This window comes from Astyanax mexicanus, chromosome 19 (assembly GCF_023375975.1).
Source record: "Astyanax mexicanus isolate ESR-SI-001 chromosome 19, AstMex3_surface, whole genome shotgun sequence".
NCBI lineage: Eukaryota > Metazoa > Chordata > Actinopteri > Characiformes > Acestrorhamphidae > Astyanax > Astyanax mexicanus.
Window position 1 is genome coordinate 44055806 of NC_064426.1, and position 20670 is coordinate 44076475.

At 35.4% G+C, this 20670-nt stretch overlaps 1 long non-coding RNA gene across 1 annotated transcript; it reads right to left on the reverse strand.

The window, feature by feature from the left end:
* Window positions 1-6001: 6001 nt before the first annotated feature.
* On the reverse strand, window positions 6002-12861 carry LOC125784462 (uncharacterized). Its single transcript, XR_007427275.1, has 3 exons — window positions 12356-12861; window positions 10095-10370; window positions 6002-8653 (listed from the first exon to the last, which is right to left on the reverse strand). It is a non-coding gene; the product is annotated as an uncharacterized LOC125784462 (long non-coding RNA).
* Window positions 12862-20670: the final 7809 nt, after the last annotated feature.

Consider the following 20670-nt stretch of genomic DNA (forward strand, 5'->3'; position numbering starts at 1 on the left):
ATGGTACTAAAATACATAAGATTAGAACATAAATGAATATATTACTCCGAGAACCCGATGCCCTCGATGCTTCTGATGGCTGAACACATACATTAATTCCTGCTCTTCATCCCTGACTGAATAATCCACTGAGGCTCTGAACCGGCTGACCTCCAGCAGAACCCGGCATTTCAGGCACTATCTGACTTTTATCAGCTGCTTTATACCAGAAAACTCTCAATCCTACATCAATAAAACCAATAAATCAGAGATCCTGTGTTACATTTACACTTTAAATTCATTCTGCTCTCAAATCTGGCCTGATTTAATAAGAGTTCATAGTAGCAGTTTTCCTTTATTTTTATTATTTTCTACAGTTTAGATTAATATTAAAGATTAAAACTATGAAGAAACACATTGTTTAGTGAAAATTTATACCAAATAATTATACCAAATAATATTCTTAATTAATATTAAGAATAAAGATAAAGATTTCAGCAGTTCTATTCTTACCAGTTTCAGTCTCTTTCAAAACAAGCCATTTAAGGGCTCTGTCATTTTTATGCAAATAAGGTGTTGCTGGCCATCCCTCCCTCATTTATAGTGTTTACTAAATAATTTACAGTACCTACTGGACACCTTACCTTCTCCTATAAGTTGTAAAATTGCGTTTGCCTCTCCTCAGTGTGAGGAAACATGCATAATGTTATGTATATAATAATATAATTTTTAATATATTTTCAGAAAGCCTATTTTATAATACGTCTTTATGGTGTTTAAAGTGTTTTCTTCAGTGTTTGTGTTTGAGGAATTTTCGCTGCATTTCTGAAACTCTCCTCGGCTGATTATCGTCTGAAAACAGCAGAATAACTCAGGATAATCAGCTGTACACACACACACACACACACACACACACACACACACACACTATACACACACACACACACTCAGAGATAACACCACCACCCATCCCTACATCCCTCCACTGTTTCCATGCCAGCCTCCTTCACCATGGTAACCGTGTCCGTGGCAGCGGTCGCTCGGCAGCCGGAGGCGGTGTGGTACCGTATCCGTGTGGGTTCGGCTCCAGCTATACTGCACATTTACCCTTTACCAGAGGTTCCGCCCCTGCCCCAGCCCCGCCCCCACGGGCCACCTCATCTACCACCCCGACGCACCTGATTAACCCCGGCCCGGATCTGCTGCTCCCACTGCTGCTACTGCTGCAGGGTTACATCAGTCCTGAGTACTGTACTGCTCTACTGCAGCCTGAGCACTCACTCTACTATTACTCACTATTACTCACTTTTAATCACTATTACACACTATTACACTATTACACACCATTACTCAATATTACTCACAATTACACTATTAATCACTATTACACTATTACTCACTATTACACTATTAATCACTATTACACTATTACTCACTATTACACTATTACTCACTATTACACTATTACTCACTATTACTCACTATTATTCACTATTACTCACTTTTACACTATTACTAACTATTACACTATTGCTCACTATTACTCACTATTACACTATTACTCACAATTACTCACAATTACACTATTACTCACAATTACACTATTACTCACTATTACTCACAATTACACTATTACTCAGTATTACTCACAATTACACTATTACTCACAATTACACTATTACTCAGTATTACTCGCAATTACACTATTACTCAGTATTACACACAATTACACTATTACACTAATACTCACTATTACACTATTACTCACTATTACACTATTGCTCACTATTACACTATTGCTCACTATTACTCACAATTACACTATTACTCAGTATTACTCACAATTACACTATTACTCAGTATTACTCACAATTACACTATTACACTAATACTCACTATTACACTATTACTCACTATTACACTATTACTCACAATTACACTATTACACTATTACTCACAATTACACTATTACTCACTATTACTCACAATTACACTATTACTCACTATTACTCACAATTACACTATTACTCAGTATTACTCACTATTACTCAAAATTACACTATTACTCACTATTACTCACAATTACACTATTACTCAGTATTACTCACAATTACACTATTACACTAATACTCACTATTACACTATTACTCACTATTACACTATTACACTATTACTCACAATTACACTATTACTCAGTATTACTCACAATTACACTATTACTCAGTATTACTCACTATTACACTATTACACTAATACTCACTATTACACTATTACTCACTATTACACTATTACTCACAATTACACTATTACTCACTATTACTCACAATTACACTATTACGCAGTATTACTCACAATTACACTATTACTCACTATTACTCACAATTACACTATTACTCACTATTACTCACAATTACACTATTACTCACTATTACTCACTATTACTCACAATTACACTATTACTCACAATTACACTATTACTCAGTATTACTCACAATTACACTATTACACTAATACTCACTATTACACTATTACTCACTATTACACTATTACACTATTACTCACAATTACACTATTACTCACAATTACACTATTACTAACTATTACTCACAATTACACTATTACTCACAATTACACTATTACTCAGTATTACTCACAATTACACTATTACTCAGTATTACTCACAATTACACTATTACTCACTATTACTCACAATTACACTATTACTCACAATTACACTATTACTCAGTATTACTCGCAATTACACTATTACTCAGTATTACACACAATTACACTATTACACTAATACTCACTATTACACTATTACTCACTATTACACTATTGCTCACTATTACACTATTGCTCACTATTACTCACAATTACACTAGTACTCAGTATTACTCACAATTACACTATTACTCAGTATTACTCACAATTACACTATTACTCAGTATTACTCACAATTACACTATTACACTAATACTCACTATTACACTATTACTCACAATTACACTATTACTCACAATTACACTATTACTCACTATTACTCACAATTACACTATTACGCAGTATTACTCACAATTACACTATTACACTATTACTCACAATTACACTATTACTCACTATTACTCACAATTACACTATTACTCACTATTACTCACAATTACACTATTACTCAGTATTACTCACTATTACTCACAATTACACTATTACTCAATATTACTCACAATTACACTATTACTCAGTATTACTCGCAATTACACTATTACACTAATACTCACTATTACACTATTACTCACTATTACACTATTGCTCACTATTACTCACAATTACACTATTACTCAGTATTACTCACAATTACACTTACACTAATACTCACTATTACACTATTACTCACAATTACACTATTACTCACTATTACTCACAATTACACTATTACTCAGTATTACTCACAATTACACTTACACTAATACTCACTATTACACTATTACTCACTATTACACTATTGCTCACTATTACTCACAATTACACTATTACTCACTATTACTCACAATTACACTATTACTCACTATTACACTATTGCTCACTATTACTCACAATTACACTATTACTCAGTATTACTCACAATTACACTATTACTCACTATTACTCACAATTACACTATTACTCAGTATTACTCACAATTACACTTACACTAATACTCACTATTACACTATTACTCACTATTACACTATTGCTCACTATTACTCACAATTACACTATTACTCACTATTACTCACAATTACACTATTACTCACTATTACACTATTGCTCACTATTACTCACAATTACACTATTACTCACTATTACACTATTGCTCAGTATTACTCACAATTACACTATTACACTATTACTCACTATTACACTATTACTCACTATTACACTATTACTCACTATTACACTATTACTCACTACATCTACAGAATAATTAATACCTACTGAATAATGGACAGTAGTTACTGACAAATGTACAGTTTTTGCAGAATAATTCACAGTACTTAATGAATAATTAATAGTACTTACTGAATAATTAACAGTACTTACTAAATATTAGTACTTATTGAATAATTTACTGTAGTTGCTGAGTAATTAGTACTTACTGAATAACTTACAGTAGTAACTAAGCAATATCCAGTAGTTAAGTGAGTAATTAGTAGTTACTGAATGATTTAGATTGTAGAAATAATATTGGGGTTTATGAGGTTAATTTACACCCTCAGCTCTACTTATAAATTAATGATAAATGATTTGCTGAGCTGAAATATACTGCACTCATTCTTATCTATGTACTTACGTATGATTTTTTGTATTTATTAAATACTTTACAGTAGTACTTCAGGTCCTGGAGATGGAGAACAGACTCAGAGTTTTATATATTATAATTAATATGGAGGAGCTGATTAATTTACAGTAAATCTGCTGTAATACAGATCAGATTTATTTATGTGTCTGAATGTAGAAATTTAACTCAATACTGCTCTCTCCTGGAGCTCAGCTGGAGTTACAGGATGCAGCCGCACGCTGAGGGTAGGATTTAATGATTTTTAATATCAGATGAATTAAGTTTATGCTGTAATTGTTTAATCAGGGTACTGGAGAAGCTCTGCACTGCATACTGTTGCTCTTACACACAAATATCTCCAAAATGTAAACTTTACAGACGAAGAAAAAATCTTCTTATTCTTATTTTTAATGGAAATCCATGTAGTGAACTAAACTAAAAATCAACAAAAATAAAGATACTTGTTTTTTTTATTGCACATTTACGATATGTATCAGTGTGTGATTAGTTCTGTATAAATTATGCAGATTTCATCACTGGAAGGACAAAACGGGCAGAGATTCACATTTAAAAGAGAATGTATAAGAATTACAGTTTTTTTAGGCACCTTTCTTTTTTTCTTTCTTTCTCTCTTTTATTATTTATTTCACTTATTTCACACAGCAGCGTTTTATAGACAGCTCATCAATTTCTGTCTCTAACCATGACATGTCTGTATTACAGGAAAGATTTAAATTATAATTTATATTATACAGCTCTGTAAAGAAATAAGAGAGCACTTAAAATGATGAGCTTCTTTGATTTTATCAAATTAAAACCTCTGGAATATAATCAAGAGTAAGATGGATGATCACAAACCATCAAACCACCAAACTGAACTGCTTACATTTTTACACCAGGAGTAAAGCAGCATAAAGTTATCCAAAAGCAGTGTGTAAGACTGGTGGAGGAGAACATGATGCCAAGATGCATGAAATTAAAACTGTGATTAAAAACCAGGGTTATTCCACCAAATATTGATTATTTCTGAACTCTTAAAACTTTATGAATATGAACTTGTTTTCTTTGCATTATTTGAGGTCTGAAAGCTCTGCATCTTTTTTGTTATTTCAGTCATTTCTCATTTTCTGTAAATAAATGCTCTAAATGAGAATATTTTTATTTGTAATTTGGGAGAAATGTTGTCTGTAGTTTATAGAATAAAACAACAATGTTCATTTTACTCAAATATAAACCTATAAATAGTAAAATCAGAGAAACTGAATCAGATGGTCTGTATCCTCCAGGCAGTGTAGAGTTTATGGGTTGTGATTGTGGAGTAACTGCTTCTGTACTCTCTGAGTGAACTCAGATCAGAGAGGAAACTCTGATAAGGTTAGTTTGAATCTGATATGAAAAGCTCTGATTATTTCCTCCGGAAAACAAGACTCTTCCCTTCCTCTCAGATAAAAGTTCAGATAAAGAGAGTCTGGAAGGAGCAGGAGCTTTATTACAGACATCTACCAGACTGTAGACGATAAATACATGTAATAAAATATATTTTCTAGTGGCAGGGGTGGATAAAAGTACCACTTTTTACTCACACCAGACAGAAATGACGTTTTTTTTTTACAGTCTTGTTGTAATAAAACGCCCATTTAAACTGTCAATCATTACAAAGAACAAGGGAAACAATACAGTTATACCAGAAACATATATCTTTAGTTTTATTTAGAACACTTTCCAATATTTAAAATGACATATATTATAAATATTATTGCACATGCAGAGAAAAAAAACATATATTATCTTTCCACAATAAGATTTCACTGGATGAGAGACAAGAGCTTTATAGACATTTCAAGCCTTAAAAAATACAAGGAAATTACAGGAGTAAGGTAGATTTTTTTCTGTCAAAACATGGTCAAATTAATGCAAATATCAATAAAATCTGTTCATATTTACAATTCAAATAAAGACAAATTGGACTTTTGAAAAAAAACTCCTGAAATAAACAATATTTCAACTATAATATTTTAATATTCGCAACTCATTCACATCCATGCAATAACATCATCTATCTATCCCATCCAATCCCATCCATCCATCCATCTATCCAATAACATCATCTATCTATCCCATCCAATCATCCATCCAATCAATCATCCCACCCATCCATCCATCCATCCATCCATCCATCCATCCAATAACATCCCATCCATTCCATCCAATCAATCATCCCATCCATCCTCCCGGATTAACCAAATTCCTCAGACCTTTGCCCTCAGAAATGAGCCATCATTGTTTATTAGGTAAAAGTAACTGTTCAAATAAGTAATAAGATATGCAAAGACTATGATGTTAAATCACATTTATCACTGTCAAATTAATGCAAATAAAAAAAAATGTTAATATTTACAGTTCAAATAAAGACATATTTGAATAGTGTAGGATCTTCTGAAAATAACAATATCTGATGTGTTACTTTCTTCTATTAATACTTTGTATTATACTACAGTTACAGTAGTTCCGACCCTGCAATGCGATTGGATGAGAGGCGTTCTGTGAGTACCGTTATCAGCCGGTAATGCCCTGTAACCGAAGCTCTCCATGTATTACTGTATTACTCCGCCCTATACAGGTAACCTAGCAATGATGCAGCGCTTACAAGCCAAACAGCGCTACAGCTACAAACAGAGCAGCAATGGAACTATTTTAACTGGTGTTTTTATAACCAAACAGATCCTGTTTTCTCCTCCTCTTTAACTCTTTAAAATCTTTCAATATACAGCGATTATGGAACTGTGGTATAAATATATCGCAATAATACACTGGAGGTTCGTGCCTATATTACGTGTTATAGGGTGATATTTAGGAGAGTAAAGATTGTTGAAACTACCAAAAATAAAAAAAAGGTTCTCAGGGTTAACTGAATGGTTTAGTAAAATTAACTTGAGGATGTTACATTTTGCTATTCATTTCCTTGCACGGTTCTGATGAGTGCCAGTTCCATCATCATAATGATTTTGATGATCTTTTTTTTTTGTTGCGACTGCACTTGAGCATATTTTCAAAGTTCTTGCAACTGATTTTAGGATTGATTGGCCTTCATTTCTTTAAGTCATTTTCTTTTTTTACTTTTCTTTAATTGAGCTGAGTAGTTCTCACCATAATATTGATTCGAACATTTGCTTAAATAATGTATTGGAATAAATCTATTCGAGTTTAGTTGGTTTGGTAAATGGTAAAACTCGATTCTGTTAAATTGTAGTGCAGAAGAATTTGGTAAAAGTGAAAGACAGGAGCAGGAGAGTCGATGGAAGCTTGTTTCTTTAGAGTTTCTTTCTTTGTTCTATCCTCCGGACATGCTGGATCACGTGCCGTTCTGTTGATTGCCATTTCCTGTGTCCACTTGTATAATTACCCCTCTGTTTCTGTTTCCTGTCGCCATAGTCATAACTCTCCTACCCTGCATTTCTTTTGTGTTTTGTTTGTTTTGCTACTTTGTTACCGACCTTGTTTTGTTATTTAAATTACTCTTTTGCTTTGCTCTTTTGTATAGTTTAGATTTAGATCCTGTTTTTCTCTGGTACGTTGTCTCTTGCTGCCCTGTTTATTACGCCTGTCCTGCCTGATTCTTGCAAATTTTACCATTTTGCTAAGAAACTTTATGATTTGTAAAAGTGAAACACAGGAGCAGGAGAATCTATGGAAGCTTGTTATTGGTTGAGGAGTTTCTTTCTTCACTTTACCCTTCGGCCATGTCGGATCACGTGACGCTTCGGTGTTCCAGCTCACCTGACTGTTGATTTTCATTTCCTGTGTCCCCTTGTATAAATACCCCTCTTTTTCTGTTTCCCGTCACCGAGTATTGATCCTACATTTTTTTTGCTACTTTGTTACCGACCTTGTTTTGTTATTTAAATTACTCTTTTGCTTTGCTCTTTTGTATAGTTTAGATTTAGATCCTGTTTTTCTCTTTTACGTTGTCTCTTGCTGCCCTGTTTATTACGCCTGTCCTGCGTGATTCCTGCAAATTTTACCATTTTGCTTAATAAACTTTATACTTTGTAAAAGTGAAACAAAGGAGCAGGACAATCCATGGAAGCTTGTGATTGGTTGAGGAGTTTCTTTGTACACATTGAGAAGAAATGTAGGTGTTTAAAGTGGGAATCCACAGACTGCAGTTATAATCCACATCACAGCCCGGATCCTGAAGAGAGCTGGTGATAAAATATTCATGTGTTTTTTTAACCTGTTTTTTACCGGAGGCCTGGGTCACATTCTTCTTCCCACAGAACCAGTGAACCTCACCATCAGAGTGATTTGTAATAAAAATGCAGTACAGTGGGTCAGAAGGAGCGCTTTTCACACAGTCTGTGGAAAGAGAAGTTCACAAGTTTGAGGAGAAAATCCTTTATTTAATTTATTTATTCTGCTACAGCAGGGCTTCAAACCTTTATAGAACTTTTCCACCTAAAGAACTCCAAAAGTTCTTAAACACTTTTCTCTGTATTAAATAATTCCATATGTTTTTCTTAATATTTTAGATGAGTTTAGTATTTAAAAAAAAATGAGTTTAAGTTGTATAAGAACTGAATTTTGACTGATACTCTAAAATTACATCATGTGATCAGGTGTAAACAGAGATTGAGCCAGAGATTAATTCTAGTGTAGAGAAATGTTAATTATATTGCTTTTTCTGGTGGCCACAGTTTAAGAAAAGGCTTTAAACCACCAAAAAAAATAAATAGAACTTGCTCTATTATTTTTGGTACCACTTTAAAATAAGGCTCCATTATAAAGAGTTTATAAAGAGTTTATAAAGAGTTTATAAAGAGTTTATAAAGAGTTTATTAATGGCTAATAACTAAGTTTAGTTATTAAAACCATTAATAAGCAGTTAAGCTTATTAAGTTTCAGAGCTGTAAAATGTACTGTGTGAGGAAAGGCAGGTAGGTGTTCTCTGCTGCAGTGCTATTAGCCAATAATAGGCGATATATTTGCATTATGAATATTCATGAGCAAGAGCCGAACTTCAGTCTTTCTTCAGAGACCAGTAATTCAGTGAACTAAAGCAGGGCTAAATAGAAACACCAGAGCCCTTTTTTATTTCACAAAAAAATTGCTCACATGTTATTCATTAATACTAGAGACACAACTCGACATTTTAAAATAAATTAAATAAAAAAACATATACAGTCATGGCCGAAAGTGTTGACACCCCAGAATTCTTTCCAGAAAATTAAGTATTTCTCCTAGAAAATTATTGCAATTACACATGTTTTGTTATACACGTTTATTTATTTCCTTTGTGTGTATTAGAACAATACAAAAAACAGAGAAAAAAAAGGCAAATATGTGCCAATAATTTTGTCCGGCCCATTTTTGAGGTTTTGTGTAGAATTATTTCAAATTTGCCTTTTTTTCTTCTGTTTTTTTTTGTGTTGTTCCAATACACACAAAGACAATAAACATGTGTATAATGAAACATGTGTAATTGCAATAAGTTTGTAGGAGAAATACTTTATTTTCTGGAAAGAATTTAGGGGTGCCAACACTTTCGTCCATGACTGTAATATAATATCTTAGTATACACCACATTATTATTACTGAATACATCATTAATGCGGATTAATCTGGAATAGTTAAATCAATAAATATATATATATATATGTTTAAGCAGACTGATGGAAAAGATAAAGATCAACAGTGTAAATGAATGTGGAGTCAGTATTTTGGAAAAAGACAGCTTATTAGTGGTTTTAAAGTATTTTATATATTTATAAAAGAGTCTTATTTTAAAGGGTAAACTCACGTCTCACTGTTACAGTAGTTTTGATATATCCGTGACCGTTGCTTGCCTCTAGAACACATGTATAATTCCCTGCGTCTCCTGGTGAAGCGTGAGTAATAGTGCACGTCAGGGATTCACTGGTGAGAGTACAGCTTTGGGTTGGTATAGGTTTTGCATTTGGTTTCATCCAGAACATGCTATCAATTTGGCCTGGCTCTGGTGAAATGATGGTGCACTGCAGGACGATGCTCTGATTACACTCCACCTCCACGTCCTGATTTGTGTTGAGATATATTTCTGCAGAGATCAGAGACAATATTTATTTTTTATTCACTGTAATATTCTTCTTATAAAATCTATACAGCAAATAAATCCAATTAATTAAAATAATTCATAGCTTTTTTTTATTTCAATTGCATAAGAAGCATGTGTGTAAAATATTTTAATATTTAAAAATTCATATTGACCTTTTTATTTCATAAATCATCCGTAAACAGTAAAAAAAAAAAAAAAACATAATTAAAAAGTGTTCTCAATCACTAATCAGCACATTAAATTAGTAAAAATTAGCTATTGCAATCAAAGGAAATGTGTTATAAAAGAGCTACCAAACTACAATTAGAGTCAAAACTCGGCGAGAAGTTACTGAAACTGAGGGGTATTTATACTAACTTATACTAACAGGTGAGAGCAATCAGAAGCTCGGAGAGCACGAACGCCGTAGTGCCACATGATCAGCAGTGTCCGGAAGGTTCGGTGTGAGTGCATGCTGGGAGTTGCAGTCTATTACACTGCACTATTGCATTAATAGTAGTTACTAATCTACTGTTTTTCCTCTGCAGTGGGCGGGACTTATAATAAACTTGTTGATTGGCTGGTTTTTGGTCTATTCTGATGGACAACAAACAAACAGCTCTAAAATAGTGTTAAGTGTTTTATGTGCAACAAAACATTTAAAAATAAAGAAAATGCATTATGTTCATTATAATTGGATGCAGAATCTGAAAGGGTTAAAGACTCCGACTCCCAGCATGCACTTACACCAGACTCTGCTGATCACATGATGCTACAGCTTTCACACTCTCCGATCTTCTGATTGCTCTCACCTGGTCTAGTTTGGCAGCTCTTCTACTACGTTTTCTTTTGTTTGTTTCCACTTGTTACCGAACTATTTGTGTTTTTGACAGACAATTTTTTTGTGTATTTATACAAAAATGTATTTAACAATAACAATCCTGAGAACCAATTAAGCAAAAATATATTTTAAATTTATTTTATTTAGTATTCTAAGCCCTTGTTAAGCCCAGAAGTGTCAGGCCAAGAAAAATATCAGAAAGGCAGAGAAGAAGAATGGTGAGAACAGTCAAGAACAATCCACAGACCACCTCCAAAGAGCTGCAGCATCATCTTGCTGCAGATGGAGTCACTGTGCATCGCTCAACAATACAGCGCACTTTACACAAGGAGAAGCTGTATGGGAGAGTGAAGCGAAAGAAGCCATTTCTTATTATGCAAAAGCACACCTCAGGTAACTCTGTTTGTGGCGTGCTTGCAGAATTATTTGTCTTGTTCTGCCACTTCTGGGCTTAACAAGAACTGTCCCTGTGCTCTTCCATCTCCTTACTATGTTCCTCACAGTGGAAACTGACAGGTTAAATCTCCCCTTATCCTTATATCCTTCCCCTGAACAACTATGTTGAACAATCTTTGTTTTTAGATCATTTGAAAGTTGTTTTGATGAGCCCATGATGCCACTCTTCAGAGGAGATTCAAATAGGAGAACAACTTGCAATTGGCCACCTTAAATACCTTTTCTCATGATTGGATACACCTGGCTATGAAGTTCAAAGCTCAATGAGGTTACCAAACCAATTTTGTGCTTCAGTAAGTCAGTAAAAAGTAGTTAGGAGTATTCAAATCAATAAAATGATAAGGGTGCCCATACTTTTGCACCGGTCAAATTTTGGTTTAATGCATATTGCACATTTTCTGTTACTACAATAAACCTCATTTCAATCCTGAAATATTACTGTGTCCATCAGTTATTAGAAATATCAAACTGAAATGGCTGCTGCAAAAACCCAAATATTTACAACTAAAAATGATTAAGATTAATAGGGGTGCCCAAACTTTTTCATATGACTGTATAATAAATATATACTATAAACTGATAAGTGTTGCTGTTGTTATAAACACTTATTATTAAGTAATTCAGACTTATGATTATTATTACTAACACATAATTCTACAGTATTATAAATACAGCAGATGTTGACTCTTACCTATTGAGAAGACAAGCGTCGACATCCAGTAGAAGAAGAAGAAATAATAAAAAATCCTTTTCATTTTGGCTTAAAATCCGTACAGCCGAGTGCGCAGACAAAACGTATACTTCTAATTATATATTTATATACTTATATACATAAATATATTATATTATATACACATATATAACTCCTACAATAAGATATCTACTGTATACCTTCAGTGTTTTTCTCTCAGTCAGACTGAAAGAGTGAAATAGAAGCTCTCTGTCACTCCCTTTATCTGATCATCTCTTACTTTTTTTTTCTTTAACTTTCTCTCTCTTTAACTCTCTCTCTCTCTCTCTCTCTCTGAATGATAATAAGCAGAGCATGCAGTGTCTTGTCTCTGGTATTTGCAGCTGCAGGGTTGTTAAAACACTGAACCCTGTTGTTTGTTGTTACCTGGTTAAACACAACTTCCAAACTTATTTTCAGCCACTAAACACACATCTTACACTGTGATGCTCTTGGGCTGCATAATAATAAACGCAGGTAGTAAAAGTGAAACTCAACTTAAACACAGCAACTTAGAACTGATCACACATGTGGCTTAATGATGTAAAGAAACCAGTATAATCCAGGTTTTACTATGAACAGAAACAGAGAGAAAGAGCAAGAGTTAAATGAAAAAGAGGAGGAGGAGGAAGAGGAGGAGGAGGAAGAGGAGGAGGAGGAGGAAGAGGAAGAGGAGGAGGAGGAAGAGGAGGTCTGAGACAAAGAACTATTATTTCAGCTAAAATTTGGGAAACTATTATAGGCCATGTTTTTGTTCACAGATAAGGGAAGCGGGACTTCAAGTTCAGCCCAACCTACTCAGATTCACTGTGTCCAGCATAGTCTGAATACTCATTTTTATTACATACATGTTTGCAGCATGACTCAATACAAAGATGTTTCTTTAAATTCATTATATATATATATATATATATATATATGTGTGTGTGTGTGTGTGTGTGTGTGCTAATAAACACCTCTGGGAACTCCTTCCTTCCTTCAAGACTGTTGGAAAACTTTTCATTTCAGGTGGCCACCTCTTGAAGCTCATTGAGAGAATGATGCCGAATGTGTGTAAAGCGTAATCAGAGTAAAGGGGGATATTTTGAAGAAACTAGAATATAAAACATGTTTTTTTAGTTATTTCACCTTTTTTTATTAAGTACATAAAACTCCACATGTGTTCATTCATAGGTTTGATGCTTCAGTGAGAATCTACAATAACAAAAAAAAAGCTTTTGAGTTTGGATAATGGAAAATTAACTAGTTTATGAAGTAAGAAGGCTGTTTGGGTTGATATCAATTTATTATTATTTTTAATGAGTTATTCTTATAATACAAATAAAAGCATATTTATAATCAGGAGCTCATCTGTGTTTGAGTGAATCTATCAAGTTTCATTTCTTGCAGCAGCAACTGGATAAAAATTAACCTCAATTCAATCACAGCCCTGTAATTAGATATTTTTAAATGTGATGGTTAACTTTCCCCTCAGTCTCGCACCAATCAGCCTCCTGCAGGACCGTTGGGCACTCGGCGTTTTCAGTATCGACCCGAACCCATTTATATTCTAAAGGAGTGTATAGTTACATGCAGGACAGATTTAGAGCAGTTAGTGTTATTGATTGCAGTAATGAACGCAGTACTCTCGACTGCTGTAGCGCTGCAGGACGTTTTTAATGCTGTTTTAAATCACAAAAATGTGAGTGAATTTTAGGCCACAAATATTAAAAAGTTTCAATATGCGAAGGATTTGTGCAGACTGGCATCAGAATTTTCAAACTGTGCCATTGCACAATATCTACAATTAACCACTTAGTCCAGTACAGTGAGTAAAAATCAGAACACTAACCAGATACCCCTCTCAAAAAAGTGCATCACTCAGTCCAGTACAGTGAGTATCAACAGAACACTAACCAGATAACCCTCTCAAAAGAGTGCATCACTTAGTCCAGTACAGTGAGTATCATCAGAACACTAACCAGATACCCCTCTTAAAAGAGTGCATCACTCAGTCCAGTGCAGTGTGTATCATCAGAACACTAACCGGATACCCCTCTTAAAAGAGTGCATCACTCAGTCCAGTGCAGTGTGTATCATCAGAACACTAACCAGATTCCCCTTTCAAGAGTGCATCACTCAGTCCAGTACAGTGAGTATCATCAGAACACTAACCGGATACCCCTCTCAAAAGAGTGCATCACTCAGCTCAGTACAGTGAGTATCATCAGAACACTAACCGGATACCCCTCGCAAAAGAACCCCAAAAAAATAGAACACACTAAAAAGACTACACATAACAATAGAAATGAATGAAAAAAAATTAATACAAATAAAGAAAATAAAACAAATGTTTTGAATTGATGAAATTAATAAAATAAATAAATCAAAAGAGGAGTATGTAGAATAATGAAAAAATACAAACAAACATAATTAGAGGATTTAAATTAAATTTATAACATAATATTCTCATTTAGAGCATTTATTTACAGAAAATGAGAAATGACTGAAATAACAAAAAAGATGCAGAACTTTCAGACCTCAAATAATGCAAAGAAAACAAGTTCATATTCATAAAGTTTTAAGAGTTCAGAAATAATCAATATTTGGTGGAATAACCCTGGTTTTTAATCACAGTTTTTTTCATGCATCTTGGCATCATGTTCTCCTCCACCAGTCTTACACACTGCTTTTGGATAACTTTATGCTGCTTTACTCCTGGTGTAAAAATTCAAGCAGTTCAGTTTGGTGGTTTGATGGTTTGTGATCATCCATCTTCCTCTTGATTATATTCCAGAGGTTTTTAATTTGGTAAAATCAAAGAAACTCATCATTTTTAATTGAAATCTTATTTTTATACAGAGCTGTTGATAGAGATAGAGAATAAAAGAGAGAGAGAATAAAGGATCAGGTAGGGAGGAAAGTAAAGTGGAATAGAGAACTGCAGGGTGAGTGACGCAACTTCCGGCCTGCGTACCTGCTTGCTGTTTGTTTAGCTCCTCTCTGTTTTAGCTATTTGTTTACGTTTTCTACTACTTATTAACTTTTAACCGTCTTATAACCTTCCTAAACTTATAAAAATCCCTCAGGTAGCCATTATTTTTGTGTTATTTATCGATTTTTGACTTTGTTTTTTGTGTGTTTTGTGCTTACTTCGAGGTAATGGCGTGTGCGGAGGATCGTGCTCTCCTGACACTCAGCGAGGAGCTCGTCCGTCTGGATCAGCAGATCCACCGCCTGCTCGAGAGGCAGTCGGAGCTCCACAGGCAGAGGACGAGGCTGGAGGAATCCCGCGACGCCGCCTTCGCGGCCGTCTCCAACCCGGTGCTGCCTGGGAGGGGCCTGGGAGTGGCAGAGCGGCCGAGGAAAGCGGGTTTCCTCCCTACCTTCTCAGCCGGATTTTGCCTCCGCAAACCGGTTTGAGGTCCTCAGCTCGTCGCCGTCGCCTCCTTCACCTCCCCCAGCCCCGAGGAAAACAGATAAGGGCAGAACCCTCATTGTCGGAGATTCCATTGTTAGGCATTTAAAGGTGTCTAACGCTAAGAGTAATGCTGCAGTGTCGTGTTTTCCAGGAGCTCGGGTCCTGGACGTCGCCCGGCGGCTTCCTACGGTGCTTCGGCATCGCGGGGACCCCGGCACCGTCATCCTGCATGTGGGTACCAACGACACGTCCGCCCGGCGCAGTGAGGTCCTGAAGGAGCACTTTCGCACTCTTCTGGATACCGCTCGCAGACTGACCCGCGCCCGCCTCCTCATCTCTGGTCCGATGCCCACCTACCGCCGCGGGAGCCAGCCGTTCAGCCGCCTCTACGCTCTCCACTGCTGGCTGCGGGACTGGTGCTCTGCTAGTGGAGTTGGCTACGTGGACAACTGGGAGAGTTTTCGGGAACGTCCAGCCCTCTTCCACCGAGACGGGCTTCACCCCAGCCGCCTGGGATCCACCGTCCTCTCTGGTAACATTGAGGCGGTGCTACGCCGGGACTGACTGGCTCTAACCAGTCATACCGGCCAGGTTAGTGGTCTAAGTAATGGGCAGTTTAGTAATATACATTGTTCTAATGAGTTATCTTGCCACTTTCCTGTGCATAAGGCTGTGAGTTTTAATTATGTGCCTTTTTCAGATACAAGTGCATTTTTACCTTGTAGGATTGAGACTGTGTCTGTCCCCCGTGTCGCTCGAAACCGAAAAACTCAGAAAATCTGTTTTAATAATCTTATTAAAATTAAAACAACAGCATCCGTCTCTTAGAGTACCAGCAGCATCCGTATGAAACTAGGGCTATTAAATATAAGATCGCTAGCACCAAAATCAGTTATTGTTAATGATATTATTACTGATAATCACCTTAATGCACTATGTCTGTGTGAAACCTGGATTAAACCTGATGAATATATCGCTTTAAATGAGTCTACCCCCCCAGGTTTTAGCTATTTCAGTTACCCACGCAGCTCTGGTCGTGGCGGTGGTGTTGCCACAATCTATGACTCAATGTTAGGTATATCTCAAAACTCACAATTGGATGCTAAGTCGTTTGAAGTTCTTAGTCTTAAAGTAGCAGGCCCGTCTCCTGCTTCCAAAACGCAGCATTCGTTTCTGCTTATAACACTGTATCGTCCTCCTGGACCATACTCAAATTTTATTAGTGAATTTGCTGACTTTCTAGCAGCAGTAATTCTTCTTTCTGATAAGATCGTAATTGTTGGAGACTTTAATATCCACTTTGAAAAGGACCAGGATCCACTAAAGGTTGCATTTAAATCAGTTTTAGATGCTCTAGGCTTTAAACAAAATGTAATTGGCCCCACTCACCGATGTAGTCATACATTAGACTTAGTTTTGACACTGGGTATTGAGGCTGAGAATATAGTTACTCTTTCTCAACATGACTCAATATCCCATCATTATCTAATTATGTTTGAAATAGTTTTTAATCAAAATATCCTCCTCCCGCCCCGCTATATCAGCAAGCGTAAAATAACAACCGCAGTTGCTAATGAATTTGTAAATAAACTCCCCGACTTAACCATCTCCCTTCCGTCCTATGAGCATGATCTCGAGCACAAAACAGAAAATCTACAAACTGTGCTCCGCTCTAACCTTGACCGCGTAGCGCCGACAAAAATAAAACAAATCAGGGATAAAAAGCTAGCACCGTGGTATAATGACCACACACGTACATTAAAACAAACCGCTCGTAACTTTGAACGTAAATGGCCCTAATTAAAACAAAATCCCAGTATATTTCATCGCTTATTGAGAAAAATAGAGACAATCCTAGATTCCTTTTCACTACTGTGGCTAAACTCACCGGCAGTCAAAAACAAACTAGCTCCGTTATCCCTGCCGACATTAATAGCAATGATTTCATGAAGTTCTTTGATGATAAAATTAATAGCATTAGACAAAAAATTCAGTATCACCCCCAAAATTTACTTATAGATATCGATGAATGCTGCTCCAGCTCTGAGACACACCTAGAGTGTTTCAGCCCGGTTACAGAAAAAGATTTACTTAGTGTAATTAACTCATCAAAATCAACATCATGTATATTAGATCCAGTACCCACACAATTATTGAAACAGGCACTGCCAAAGGTGGGAAAATCATTACTAGAAATAGTAAATTCATCCCTTAGCATGGGCTACGTACCCAATTCTCTTAAATTGGCGGTCATTAAGCCCATTATCAAAAAGCCAAATCTGGACCCCCGCGAGCTTGCTAATTATAGACCAATTTCTAATCTTTCCTTTATAGCCAAAATCCTAGAAAAAATTGTGTTTAACCAGCTGCGCTTGTATCTACAAAGTAATAGTATGCATGAGGTTTTTCAATCTGGATTTAGACAAAACCATAGTACTGAAACAGCTCTACTTAGAGTAACTAATGATTTACTTTCAGCTCTTGATAGGGGCAGTAATGCCATCCTTGTACTGCTAGATCTGAGTGCTGCCTTTGACACCATAGATCACGCTATTCTACTTGATAGGTTAGAAAATCTTATAGGAATTAAAGGATCAGCCCTCACCTGGTTCAGAATTCTCTGTACTGTTTTTGTTCTGTTATTTGTTTGTTGTTTGTTTGTACTGAGCGGGTCGACCCGAGTAGGATGGGTTCCTCGGACTGAGTCTTGGTTCCTTCCAAGGTTTCTTCCTCTTAAAGGGAGTTTTTGCCTTGCCACTGTGTCACCATAAAATCAGCATCTCTGTGGTGCTGCTCATAAGAGGCGTGGACCTGTTTTTCCTGTAAAGCGGCTTTGTGACGACCTTTGTTGTAAAAAGCGCTATATAAATAAAATTGAATTGAATTGAATTGAATAGAACAGACAGTACTTTCTCTTTGATGTTTTTATTGATTTAACAGGCTGTAATGCATTAAACACATCCCTCAGCAGATCACAAAATTCATACTGTATCCACCATCAAGAAAGAGGAACTGAGACTGTTTTTAATGTTACTTTAAAAATAATATATTACAATGCTTAAATACATTTCTACGATACACAAAATTTAATACTGTGCTTCTTTTCCTAAATAGTCAGCGTGATTTATTTCTGCCTCAATCACTTTAAAACTATAGAACTAGCTGAATGTGAGATTTAAAGGCCATTTAGATTATGTTTAACCTCCTAGGACCTGGTGTCCACATGTGTGGACATCACATTTTGAGTTGTCTAAACCACAATATTAATTTTGCTCAACAAAGGCCTGGTGTCCTCTTATGAGGCTATTATACTGCCACCTAGTGGTGCCAGAAGAGTTTAACATGTTACAGTTGCAGCCATATCGCTCAAAGGGGCACAGTTGTTGTTTCTACTTGTGTTTCGAAATATAAAACTATAGTCCTCATATGTGGACTTTATCATTTTTCTCAAAAACTACATCATGTAAAAAGATACATATTTGTTTTTACACCAATCAGGTGCCATTTAGCCCAACCTATAGATAGATAATTAGAGATGAACAGCAGATAAACAGACAGAGAGAAGAAACACACTTATCTTCAGTCAGTGGTGATCAGATCAATACCAGTAATCAATAATTCAACCGGTGAGAAGAAATCAGAACTTAATTACAGCTGATGGAAGCCTGTCCTCACTATCTATCTATCTGTCTATCTATCTGTCTGTCTGTCTGTCTGTCTGTCTGTCTGTATCTATCTATCTATCTATCTATCTATCTATCTATCTATCTATCTATCTATCTATCTATCTATCTATCTATCTGTCTGTCTGTCTGTCTGTCTGTCTGTCTGTCTGTCTATCTCTTTGTCTGTCTGTCTGTCTGTCTATCTATCTATCTATCTATCTATCTATCTATCTATCTATCTATCTATCTATCTATCTATCTATCTATCTATCTATCTATCTATCTATCTATCTATTTGTCTGTCTGTCTATCTATCTATCTATCTGTTTGTCTGTCTGTCTGTCTGTCTGTCTGTCTATCTATCTGTCTGTCTATATATCTATCTATCTATATATCTATCTGTCTTTCTGTCTGTCTGTCTATATAAATATAATCACTGTATCTCTCTTTCCGTCTTTCTATGTCTATCTCTCTCTTTATTTCTTTATATCTCTCCACCTCTCTGTATCTCTCTTTCTATCTCTCTCTGCCTGTATTTATCCTTTTTCTTCCTACCTCTCTTTTTTTTCGCATCATTCATCCATTCATCCATCCATCCATCCATCCATCCATCCATCCATCTATCCATCTCTCTCTCTCTCTCTCTGATTCAGTCAGATTGATATGATCAGATGAATTCAGTCAGTCTGTATTAAACAGTGTTTGGTTATGTTATTAATATATAATATATAATACAGTACTTTATATAAATTATCTAATATCTATCTACTTTATTATAACGGAGTTACTACATTATAATCTGCACATAAATTATCATTACAGACACGATCTAATTTTCTTTATGTTTTAATAATCACTGTACTTAACAGTACTTAAAACAGTAACAAACACTGTTAAATGATTTAATAATTATTAAGTGACACTAGTTAAGACAGTATTAATCATTACTATATTTTAATCGTTAAAATATTTTAATGCTTAATATTATTGTAAATGATAGATTATTTGAGAGAATCTGTTGTAGCTGCTGATGATTAAAGTACCTTTATTCTAAAGTGTTTCTAAATACCAGGAGAGAATAGAGAGATTCCAGAAGGTGGCGCTGTTGCCTTCTTTAATATCAGTGGAAATAATAAACTCAGCACCTCACAGAGACAGAGATCCAGAGACAGAGGGAGAGACGTGATCTGAGATGATTTATTTTATACAGA